At 40.9% G+C, this 6,139-nt stretch overlaps 1 non-coding gene across 1 annotated transcript; it reads left to right on the forward strand.

The window, feature by feature from the left end:
• The first annotated feature begins 4,914 nt into the window (after positions 1-4,914).
• On the forward strand, positions 4,915-4,986 carry trnat-cgu (transfer RNA threonine (anticodon CGU)). The gene has a single exon. It is a non-coding gene; the product is annotated as a tRNA-Thr (tRNA).
• The last annotated feature ends 1,153 nt before the right edge of the window (positions 4,987-6,139 follow it).

The following is a 6,139-nucleotide window of genomic DNA, read 5'->3' on the forward strand; positions in this document are numbered from 1 at the left end:
CCCGCCTTGTCAGGTTTGATCTGTTATCTGGTGTTGTCATGTCCGCGTGGAAGCGAGAGGAAGCTTTACTGCAAAGGTTTGGTTATTTTTCTCGGTGAACAACAGTGAGATAAACGTGATGCTCCATCAGCAGATGCACAGTAAGAAAGAACATTTGAGATCTTGCGGCTTTATCAAACACGCAAAGAAACAGAGGCGGTTTATTTTCTTTCAGCGAAGCAAAAAACGTGTTCACTTTTTTTTCCAGTTAGATGAAAATATTGTTCATTCGTGCCTGCACAGTAAATATGGAGTTCATCAGTTTTCTAATTTGAATTGTTCTATTCAGGTCATTTCAAAGATTTGTAGTCACCGAGTAGTTTGATCAATCTTCCAAATCAGTCATACTGTCATTCATATGCACTTCAGTAAGTGCGTGACAGAAGCCTCAAACCTTGAAAAAGTCAAAAATGGTGGAAAGTAGACTAGATTTACTGAAGTAATGCCCTTTAGATATAATTCTGAGTTACATTTCAGAGGGAAATATTGAACTTTTCACTCTACTATAATTGTCTGACCACTTAACCTACGAGTTGAGTCTTTTCGCCATAAGGAAGTAAATTTTTTTTGTTTTAGTTTTTTCCAATTTTTTTGTAGAAATGAAACAAAGTGAGAAGCTTGAAGGTGAAATCTAATGAAATATTACATTTTTTACCTTCTCACAGAGGCAGGATTGCTGTTTTCTGACCTTTCCAGCTGAACTAAACCAACTCACTGGCTGCCTCTGTATCTATATTTTTAGTGTGCACACATGAGAGTGGTTGGTGATCAATCTCCTCTTTCTTTTGGTAAAAAAAAAGAAATGGCTGTATTTATAAAAAAAAAAAAAAAAAAAAAGTATTCCATTAATGAGTAGACGTTAACTACGTATATGACATATAAGCTCCAGTTCAATAGATTGCAAGTTAAACATTGTAGTAAAACAAATGTTTTTTTTTCTCAAATGAAGCAAAAAATATCCATTTAGTCATTTGTCATTGTTACATATTCGCTGAATGTGCTTTGCCTTTTGTGAACACTGTCCACTGTGGTTAATGGGCTCATTAAGGCAACATAATTGTGTGATGTCAAAGACAAGTGGTCATCTCCCTTTCATGACGAAAAAAAAAAAAAGCTTCTCTGGGTCCATTATTCCTTCTCTCCTTCCAATATTAAAGCTTTTTCTCCTTTTTACTTTTAAAAAGGCCAGAACAGAAACATCCTTTCAATTCGTTTTCAGCCCACTAACCTTTTTCCCTTTTTTTATTTTATTTTTCCCTGCTCCTTGCTTTAGAGTGAGCGCGGGGGGGGGGGGGTGACTCTTGGGTGGGCACTGCAGCACTATCGGCAGCGCGTTGGAGAACTTCTCAGGGTCAAAGAGAGAGAGAGAGAGGCAGCAGAGGGTGGATGGGTGTGTCCTCTGCAGCATCACTGCACTAACAGACATGGGAAAGGAAGGAAGCAGGAGGGAGTGAAGGAAGGAGGCAGACGGGAGGAAATGAAGTGGTTTAATCTTGGGTGGGTTTAAAGTCCTTTAGGGAGAGAGTGGTAAAAAAAAAAAAAAGAAAAGAAAAGAAAAAACGGGAAAATGCTGCAGCCCCGTATCTTCTGTTGCAGCTTCTTTAAAAGAATAAATGTGGAGCAGCCGGCGCTCACAGAGGCGGCCGCATGCTCTCGTCACCGTGACCTTCTCGGTGGGCGCGGCGACCTTGTTCTGATCTCCCACTGTGACCCGTCGGTGCAGACGCTCTCACTCATCCCTGCATCATCAGCTCCCACATCCAGAGGAGTGAACCTTTTTACTAAAGTCAACGTTTCCCTCTGAGGTCTTCTGATTCATCACACCTGAAAAAGATGAAAACTGTGATGTTCGGAGCCCAAAACCTCTGAAAAACATCACCGTCAACAGTGCAGGAAAGTAATGTAACCACATATAATATATCTGAGGCGCATGTCAGAGGGGGAAATGCAGTTTGTTTGCTCAGTTTGTGAAATTAGATGCTTCTTATTTTACAAACTGAGCAGACATTTGTTGATATTCGTCGCTGTAGACATAAATTACCCGGCAGCTTCGTTCTGATCGGCTGCAACTTAAAATGTTGCATTCACAGCAATCGGTGATGGCATGTAACAAACTACATTTACTTAAGATCTGTTTGGAGATAATTGTACTTTACTTGCATCTTTCCTTTATATTCCCACTGGACTACATTTATTTTTATTAGCAACCAGATAAAAAAAAAAACAAAAAAAAACTACTTGTACTTTTGCCAGAAAATTAAATACATATTATATCAGATATTTTAGATTTTATACAAGATTAGATGCAACACTCAGGAGTATAAAAGAACAGAATAAAATGTTGCGTACACAGAATCAACAACAAGTGAATAATGAATATGATGGCAAACAAAATTAATTCTATTCACAAGGTGTTTTTAATGATTTGTGGAAAAAACATTTCTAATAGTCATGTTAGACAATCAGAATTAAGTTTTAATCTGAATATTCAGCCTTGTTTGTTTGTTTGTGATTAAAGGGTGAATCAGGCCTGTGATGTTTAAACTGACATTAACTGAGGGCATAACATATCTTTATATTCACTTCTATTACAGACTGAATCCATATATTTATATCATTATTTAATGTCTCATAGTTGGATGTCTTCAGGCACATTACATGTAGGCTACCACTAATATTTCCTTTTTGAACTGACTTGGATGCTGATGCTGATGAGGATGTGATGAAGGTGCAGCACATCCAACCGTGTTCAGGCTCTTGGTTGTTTTGAACGTGTGGACCGCCTGTTTCACCTCTGAAATCAAGCATGTGAGCCATTTTTAAAAAAAAAAATAATGTGTCGTGTTTCTTAGTGAGGAGAACTGCTTTATAATTCATTTTGCTTTTTATTTTGCTTCTAAATTATGTATCAGCAGTTGGACAATCAGGTGTCTTCCCAGCAGTAATTAGACACCTCCAGACTCGATTACAGAAACCCAAAGGGACGAACACGCTTCTTTACATTATTCATCCGGAGTTATCTGCAGAGTGAGACGGCCCTGCCTTTTTATTCTGCTTAGAGCTGAAGAGGCTGAGGTGTTATGATTATTTCATTGTATTTTGATGTACTACGCCAATAGAGAACAGGAGGTGAAGCGTCTCATTCAGTGCAGAGAGGTGAAAAGACATTTTTAATATGCGTGATTTCTGCCTAAATGCAGGCGAAAGAGATGAGAGGCGTGATGCAGTCCGGGCTGGCTCCCCTCACCTCGCCCCTCTGTGCTTCTACCTGCATCCGAGCACAAATCGAGCGCATTTAAAACGCGTTTTAACTTTTTCTGCGTTGTTGACCCATTTGTGAAGCCGATTATTCCACTGTTTCTGTGTGAACGCCATTTAAATCGAGTCATTTTCATATTCATCAGGCTGTTCAGTGAACCTCAGCGCTCTGTATGGAAGCATTACGGGTTTGTTATGATGCCTCAGTCGTGCTTTTCACTTTGTTTGGCGCTATTTGCATATTTTTTTTCTAACAAATTAAGTGTTTGATTCAGCGAAAAGCTCATTGATTGTGGAGATGGTGTGGTTGTTTAGGCCATGAGACGTGGTTGAAAGCTTCAGGAACAGCAAGACACTTGGACTTAGGTGGTTCTAAGGTGAATGATTAACCTTTTATTATTAAATATATTATTGTTTCTTCAATTTTGTGAAAACCTGTTTGTTTTTGTGGATTGTTTTGCTGATCCTGGAGGAAGTTATCTAGACTGACACTGCTGCGCTCTTATTGTAGAATAAAGTTGAAATGAGTAGAGAGTCTGCTCCACAAGGCCTCCGCTCTTTCCCCACTTCAGTAGTTGTTATATAATTGGTCGTGAGTGAAGGTGGTTGGGCCGTGAGCGAAGTTTTCAAAGTTTAAGCAGATTTAACAGCACTACTTTATTATTTCGATGTAATCGTTTTTTGCACGAAATAATTTGCCTGGAGTTAATAAACTTATTCCAACTAAATATGCTGTGTTGTTTCAGTCTGTGCGACTGTAATCACTAATCAATAAGGGTTTTTCTATATATATTTTTAAGGGACTTTTCCAGTGGGGGCCTCCGCTGCATGGATCACCTGCTCTACCAGTTGAGCTACGAAGGCACCCGTCATGCCTTTCTTTTGAGAGATCCTTCTTTTTTGAGAGTGTGAATTAATTTTGTTGTGTGTTTAGATCTTCAGTGTGAAATTTCCATACAACAATTAATAAGTAAATCTGTAGTAACACCGCAGAATCATAAAGGTTTGTCAAAAATCTACACCGACTCATAAAATCTGCATCCCTCTTATTATTTGTACCTGGTGAATTAAAATTGATTTTATCTGATGGCCAGTCATCTCTTTAGCATGATTTTACTTGGTAAAACGGTGGCTAAGTGCTAAGGTGTCGGTTTTGTAAGCTAAAGGTTGTGGGTTCAATCCCCTTCCATTCTTTGACACTGAGTCTTCAAATGTCTCATCAGGACCAGTGACTGCAGTTGTTTCAAAATCTGTTAGTTGAAGATACAAATGCTGTTTTGCCATTCCACTTCCTGGTTGTGTTCTGCAAACACGGATGAACTAATCCAGACTCTGCTGTCATCAAACTCAAAATTATCCAATCCAGTTGATTTTGATCGTCACAATACATTTGATAGATTGATTTGTTGATCCTCGAAGAAGTTACCCTGGCTGACAGTGAGCTCTTATTTTGAAACAAAGGTGAAAAGAGTAGAGAGCTGCCGTGATCAGCTTTCCTTTGAGTGAAACTTCTATTAGTTTCATGTAAAAAAAAATGTTTTTATTGACCTGAATTAATAAACTAAACAGGCTGTTTTGTTTCACTCTGCCTTCATCCCTCTGTGATAACATTCATCAGGCGTGGTGGCCAAGTGGTAAGGCGTTGGTCTCGTAAACCAAAGATCATGGGTTCGACCCCCATCCATGCCTTGACATATGAAGTACCTGATTCCTCAAATTGCCTGTCAAGAAAGAGAGTCAGTGTTTGGTTGTTCTTTGACAAGCAACCACAGCATTTCTAAGCACGACACCAGTTTTAAAAAAAAATCTCTAGAAACGACTGCCATGCAAGGTGCCAACCAGCACATTGGTGTTCAGTATTTTGACATACAGACCAGGGGAATGGAACCAGCGACCTTCCGATAACAAGACGCCGGCGCCATCCCTGAGCCACAGCCGCACCACAACGCGAGATGTTTTCGTGAGCACAGCCAAGTGTTTTTTGTGCCATAATCGAGAGAAAAAAAGGTGTCAGGACTTCGTGTTCCTCGAGCCAACCGCTTGCTGTAACCTCCACACATGGGCCTCTAACAGAGGAACGCGACTACGCGATGAGGACATCCGGATGGCAGAGGAAGTGAACGATGCTGGTCACACCTCGCAGAAACCATCTCGTGACTCTGATCAGGTCAGCTGTCACGTGGCTCGTGTTGTCACGGCTCGGGCAGAAAAAAAGAAAGTCAATATATTGACCGAAGGTGCGACACGGAGAGAGAAATGATTAGAAACATTTGTCTTTTTCGAGGACGATTCTGCCTCCTCTCAGACAGCGAGACCTGGTTCTCACGTTTTCTTGACAGTTTGACATTTGGACTATTCCAGTGTGTGCCACAGTGAACTGGCACAACTGTCAGTTACTTCTGAGTAAAGAGTTTCTCTTTTTATTCCAGTGAAAACCCCAGCAGCCTGAGAACTGCGTTCTGTCCATAAACCACAAGGCCCTAACACATTGCTCATCTGTCTCTTGGGTGAGAACAAGTTCACTTTTCCGAGAAAGACAACGGCTATCCTCTGAGACCACCCCGCCACCCTCCTCTCAACCACCCCCCTTTCACACACACTGCTCGCAGATGCAGAGCCCCCCCAGAATCCCACTTCCTCCTGTACGTTGCTTTAATCGGGGGAGTCTTAGTTAATCAGTCGTGTCAAAACATTAACGGCTCGTCGAGGGATCACGTTTCATGCCAGCCAAACTGAACGCGGAGTGCTGTAATCTCTGTCCGTTGGGCAGATAGGACGACTCGCTCGGGGGGGAAAGTGTCAGTGCTTTCTCAGGAACTAAGAGTCAGTGAAAGTATTGCCA

The sequence above is a fragment of the Sparus aurata genome, chromosome 19, assembly GCF_900880675.1.
Source record: "Sparus aurata chromosome 19, fSpaAur1.1, whole genome shotgun sequence".
NCBI classification, from domain to species: Eukaryota; Metazoa; Chordata; class Actinopteri; order Spariformes; family Sparidae; genus Sparus; species Sparus aurata.